General features: G+C 46.7%; 1 protein-coding gene across 1 annotated transcript in view; it reads left to right on the top strand.

The window, feature by feature from the left end:
• Positions 1-1,300: 1,300 nt before the first annotated feature.
• Positions 1,301-6,261, top strand: part of LOC122541974 (somatostatin receptor type 5-like) — a 46,458-nt gene continuing 41,497 nt past the window's right edge. The window contains exon 1 of the mRNA XM_043679267.1: positions 1,301-1,458. The gene's annotated coding sequence lies outside the window, so the exon portion shown is untranslated. The remainder of the gene's footprint in view (positions 1,459-6,261) is intronic.

Here is a 6,261-nt window from a genome sequence, read left to right on the forward strand (position 1 = left end):
GCCCACACAGACACAAGGAGAACATGCAAACCCCACACAGACAGCCACCCGAGGCTGGACTCAAACCCTGGTCCTTGGTGCTGTGAGGCAGCAGTGCTGACCACTGAGCCACCCCTACAGATGTTGGAAACCAGAGCCAATAGATGTAATACTGGAAAAGCACAGCAGGTCAGACAGCGCCTGAGGAGCAGGAGAGTCAATGTTTCAGACTGAACCCCCTTCGTCAGCCTGAAACGTTGACTCTCCTGCTCCTCAGATGCTGTGCTTTTGCAGCTCCAAATCTAAAGGAAGTTCTTGATTTGATTTACTTATCGTCACGTGTAGTTTGTCACAAAATACAGCGGGAAGTGTTGGATAGTGTTGCCACTCTCCGGCCTCACCTTAAAGCACAGATAGATAAACCAAAACATAGACAAAAGAATAAAGAAATAAAGAGAAAGTGCCCGACTTTACAGTTCCCTTCCTGCTCCATCGTGGTCTGTGGGGCTGGTGCCCGGGCACGAGTCCCCTTTGCCACCACTGGGGCGAAGGGTGCCCACTCTTCTGCGTCACCTCACCTCCACCAAGGCCCTCGGCACTAAGAGTCCTCCCGACCCTCGCCAATGCAGATGCCCCCGATGCTACCGGGTACCACACCAGCCCACACCCGACTCAGTCACTGTTGGCACTAGCACCGTATCGTCGATGCACTCTCTTCTCTGTTAAGCTCCTTCCTCGACTCAAAATAGGCCAGCCCCATGGGATTAGACTGTGCTGGAACGTGCACTGGGATGTAAGATTTAATGACAGTGATCGGGGGAATGAAGGGGATAGCTGCAGATAAGATGCTGACGGGATGAGGAGGGAAAGCGTCTTTTGAGCACAAAGCCAGCACCAGGCTTTGAGGGGCTGAATGGCCATGTCTGTGCTGTAAAACTCCACGTTAAGATGCTTGCCTGCACGATGGAAATAAAAAGGAAGAAAATCTCAAGCATTGAAAACATCCGTTTGATAGGGTAGCCATGGAAATAACAGCAGCAGACAGACAGCGCAACAGGCTACACTGCAGAATAAGTACAAAGAGATGGCATTGTATAAATGATAAATGAATGCTACAGCAAACTTCTAAACCTTGCAGAGTCTGTCAAATAAATCTTGTCAACTCTCCGCCTCCACACACAAGACTGGCTGGTCCTCCTGTTTGTTCTGAAAGTGCTGATTGGTCTCTCGCAGTGTGGCTCCTGATCGGATCTCCGTACTGCCAGTCAAAGCGATTGACACAATTTATAGCAATATTTATGAGAGTGCTAGAGCTGTTGAAGCATTGTTTGCAAAGATTAGCAATTGTATCTCTTCTGTCAGCATGTTTGCTGAAGTCCTGGTGTAGCAGGGAGAGTGCTTTCAGACAGAGGGTACCAGACAGAAAACTGGAAGCAGTTTGTGTATTTTTTTTGAAGTCAAGGCAGAGCTTGAATTAAGGTAAGATGATTGCAAATACCTTTTACAGAGACAATGTGTTTTGAAAGATTTTGCGGGGCAGTTTGTGTTTTAATTTTTCCTTCGGTTTTGTGGCGGGGATGTTAGAGGAGGCAGGGCATTGGAGTTGATAAAGGGCAAAGGTGGTGTCTCTTCAGAGTAAACCTGTATTATACCTGTCCTGGGGAACGTTTGAGATGTTGATACAGGATGTGAAATCTCCTATTTTAATCAGGGCTGACTCTCCATCATCAGACTCCCTCAAAGAAATCTCTCACAAGAAAAACACCTGAGATTGATAGTGTGGCTTCTTTATCATTTAAAAAAAAAGTAAACATAAAGCAATGAATGTTTAATCATTCTGCCTGTTAAAATATCTCAGCGTTCAAAAGCAGGACACAAGGGGTTGCAATATCTCCCTGACCTCCTTTTTATTTTTCTCATGCTTTAACTGAAAACTTTCTTTCTCTTCCTGCTACCTTCACCTCTATCATAGATTGCCCTTGTTCCTTCTGTACACTGGTGAGACAGTGTGAGAATGGAGGAAGAAATGCAGAAAATGCTTTCTTGTTCAAATGAGCTGGGAAAAAAGATCATCGTCAGTTGTGTCACATTAAACTATATTTGGTCAATGGATCACAAGTTGCCACAGACTGTCAAATGTCGCTTGTCCCTAGGAATGAAACATTAACACTCGTTTATGCTCTGTGTAAGCTTCTTGGCTTTAACATCTTACAGTATAGCAGGAGTCCATTCAGCCGGTCACATCTGTGCTGTCCCTTTCTTAGGAATATTCAGTCAGTCTCTCTCCCCTCCCTCCTTTTCTTCTCCCAATAGTTCTGTGAACCTTTTATCACACATATTGGTCTATTTCCCTTTGAAAAGTTTGCAATAATGAATCTGTCCCTTGTAAGGCAGTGAATTCCAAATCCAGAACATGTCGCTGTATAAGGAAGGTGTTCCCCTCAGCACCTCCTTGTTTTGGTTTAGTTAGTTATGTTACATCTGTAGGCATTCTGTAAATTCCTGGCAGAATGTCAAACACTCAGGTCCTCTTGGCAGCAGACCGGGATCACTGTGAGTCAGGTCAGGAACACTGGGAAGCAAACCAGGATCACTGTGAGTCAGGTCAGGATCACTGTGAGTCAGTCAGGAAAACTGGGAAGCAGACCACGACTACTGGGAAGCAGTCAGGATCACTGTGAGTCAGGTCAGGAACACTGGGAAGCAGACCACGACTACTGGGAAGCAGACCGGGATCACTGTGAGTCAGGTCAGGAACACTGGGAAGCAGACCGGGATCACTGGGAATCAGTCAGGATCACTGTGAGTCAGGTCAGGATCACTGTGAGTCAGGTCAGGAACACTGGGAAGCAGACCACGACTACTGGGAAGCAGACCGGGATCACTGGGAAGCAGACCGGGATCACTGGGAATCAGTCAGGATCACTGTGAGTCAGGTCAGGAACACTGGGAAGCAGACTACGACCACTGGGAATCAGTCAGGATCACTGTGAGTCAGGTCAGGATCACTGTGAGTCAGTCAGGAAAACTGGGAAGCAGACGGGGGTCACTGGGAAGCAGACTGGGATCTCTGGGGAGCAGACCGGGATCAGTGGAAAGCAGTATGGTCAACTGTGAATCAGTTGGGATCACTTTAAACCAGACCAGGGGGAGTGCAAATCAAATTGGGAGAGCTGAAATGAGAGCTAAAGCAAATGTAACTGGGATATCGCAGGGAGGCCATGGGTCAGTTAGCTGGGGTGGTTTATAGTTCTATAGTTCCCTTTCCACAATAGAAAGCTATTTGAATGACTAAAGGAAGATGTTTTGTTTATTGATGGAATAGGGAAGAAATTTCAATATATAGTGAAGTGACAACAGAAGGGAGGAGGGAGAGGCTGTTGAGTCTTGATGATGTTAAATAGTCCATTACCATTGTCTAATGGATAGGTGAATGGCAGCTCCTATTCCTGTAGTATCCATCCTGTCCCACATGGGAATTTCAGCAGATTTCCGGATAAAGGAAGTGTCATTGGCTGAAGCACCTCAAACTCTGCCTTTTGGAGTTAGGCATCACTTTGTCGCAGAGGTGAGATGAAGAGATTATGGGCAATTTAGCATGGCCAATCCACCCTAGCCTGCACATCTTTGGACTGTGGGAGGAAACTGGAGTGAACCCACACAGACACGGGGAGAACATGCAAACTCCACACAGACAGTCACCCGGGTCCCTGGCGCTGTGAGGCAGCAGTGCTAACCACTGAGCCACCGCGCTACCCTCAGGTGTACTTGCATCCCATGGATTGCAGTGGTTCAAGAAGATGGCTCCCTACAACCTTCTCAAGGGCAATTAGGGATGTGCCATTGATCTCATTAAAAATATTTTTTAAATGGCATGGCTTGTTTAATCCATTGTTCAAATTTTGGACACGTAGCTTTGCTTTTCCAGGCTGCTTTGAGATGAATCGGGCATTTTTTGGGTTCTAAAGTGGTAGTCTTTGACCCACTGAGAGTGCACCCTGTGGTAATGTGATTGGACAAGTAATCCAGAGGCCCAGGTCATTGATTTAAATTCAATTAACGAAATCTGGAATGTAACACTAGTCCCTGTAATGGTGACATCAACTGTGGTAAAAATCCAATTGGTTCACTAATGTCCTTCAGTGAAGGAAACCTGCCGTCCTTACCTGGTCTGGCCTACATGTGACTCCAGACCCTAAACAGCGAAATGGACTTTTAATTGCTCTTTGAAATGGCTGAGCATGTCACTCAGTGCTGGGACAATTAGAGGCAGACAGCAAATTCTTGCCACATCCCGTGAAAGAGTTACTTTCACATTTGCGAGCTTGTACATTATGCAGTTGCAGGAGTGGGGATTGGGAAACGAGCCCTGGAATTGTCAGGCTGCACTATACCTCCAGGACACAGTCAGGGATGTGAGGGGCCGCCCAATCAGAAATAAGAATGTCAGGAGACCAGAGAAAGAGGAACAGTGTAAAAAATCTGGGATAGGCTGGTTAGGACTGAGCTGAGGAGAAACGTTCTTCATCCAGGGAGTTGGGAGCCTGTGGAATTCTCTGCCACAGAAAATGGTTGAGGCTAAAACATTTGAAAGTTTTCAGGAATGAGTTGAGATGTGAAGGGTAAGCTTGGTTAGCCAAGGGGAAATGCAGGCTTACAGGGATATGGTGAGGGGGTGGGTCTGAGTGGGCCGAATGGTCTCTTTGATGGGCCGAATGGCCTGCTTCTACACTGTCAGGATTCCATGATTCCATGATAGAGTTCTCAGAGCTAAAGGGATCAAAGAATATGGGGAGAAACAGGAAGAGGGGTCTGATTTGGGTGATCAGCCATGATCATCTTGGATGATGGAGCAGGCTGGAAGGGCCGAATGGCCTACTCCTGTTGGTATTTTCTATATTTCTCAACTGAGAGCTATGGCACTTGGAGTGATATCTGACTTCTTCACTTAGAGGTATCAGTCTCAGTGTTGAGGCACATGATGTTATGTAAGGGAGTGGCTCTGAAAGGGATAATGTTGGAAAGTGAATGAAGTTCCACCCAAGTTGGATTTGGGAGGGGAAAGGCAGAACACTTTGGTGTCTGGTAGGATGAAGATATATGTACCTGGTGTCTTCAGTAACAATCATTCTAACTTACTAATGGAACGTACACCTGATGCTATCATGCAATAAATCACGCTGTGTTAAAGACAAAAGCCTCACCTTGTCAGGACTCTCTCAAGGTTTACCTCTATCACTGCAAACCAAATTGACCCAGTGAAGGGAAGAGCATGATGGCAGCAAGCTACAGGACACCAGCTGGGAACACTCAGCATCACAATGGCATTAGAAGATTCTCCAGTAGAGTGCTGAGGGAATGCTGCACTGTCAGAGATGCTGGCTTTCAAATGAGACGCCAAACCAAGCTAAGTTCACATCAGCTCGCTCTGGGAGATGTGAAAGATCCTGTAGCACTATTCTAAACATGAATCTCTCTGGTGTCCTGGCCAAATTATAGAATCCCTACAGTGCAGAAAGAGGCTGTTCGGCCCATCAAGTCTGCACCGACCCTCCCAAGAGCATCCTCCATTCCTGTAACCCTGCATTTACCCTGGCTAGTCTACCTAGCCTGTGTAGTGATTGTAACAAGATGGACCTCATCGAATATGAGTTCCCTGATTGGGGCTGTTAACTTGGTCCAATCAGGGAGCCCTGGCTAACAGATACAAACAGGATTGTTAGGGGTTCTGTTCTCTCTGAAAGCTGGCTCTGAGGGAGCTGGAGCAGTGTCAAGAGTAAATAAAGGGTGACTTGATGATGGGATATCAGCCTCTGTGGAGTTATTTCAGCCTGCACATCACAATGGGCAATTTCCCATGGCCAATCCACTCTCATCTGCACATCTTTGGATTGTAGGAGGAAACCAGAGCACCCAGAGGAAAGCCACGTAGACATAAGTGCATACTCCACACAGGCAGTCACCTGAGGTTGAAATCGAACCCGGGTCCCTGGCACTGTGAGGCTGCAGTGCTAGCACCGATAACCCTCAGTCAACATCACAAAAATAAATTAACTAACCTTTTTCATATTGACAACTGAGGGAGCTTGCTGTGGGCAGATTGACTACAGATTTCCCGCATTACAACAGTGACTACACGTTTGTAGGCTGTGAGGCAATTTGAGTTTAGATTAGAGTGGTGCTGGAAAAGCACAGCAGGTCAGGCAGCATACGAGGAGCAGGAAAATCGACGTTTTAGGCAAAAGCCCTTCATCAGGAATAGAGGCTGATAGCCTCCAGGGT

The sequence above is a fragment of the Chiloscyllium plagiosum genome, chromosome 39 (assembly GCF_004010195.1).
Source record: "Chiloscyllium plagiosum isolate BGI_BamShark_2017 chromosome 39, ASM401019v2, whole genome shotgun sequence".
In the NCBI taxonomy this organism is placed as follows: Eukaryota; Metazoa; Chordata; class Chondrichthyes; order Orectolobiformes; family Hemiscylliidae; genus Chiloscyllium; species Chiloscyllium plagiosum.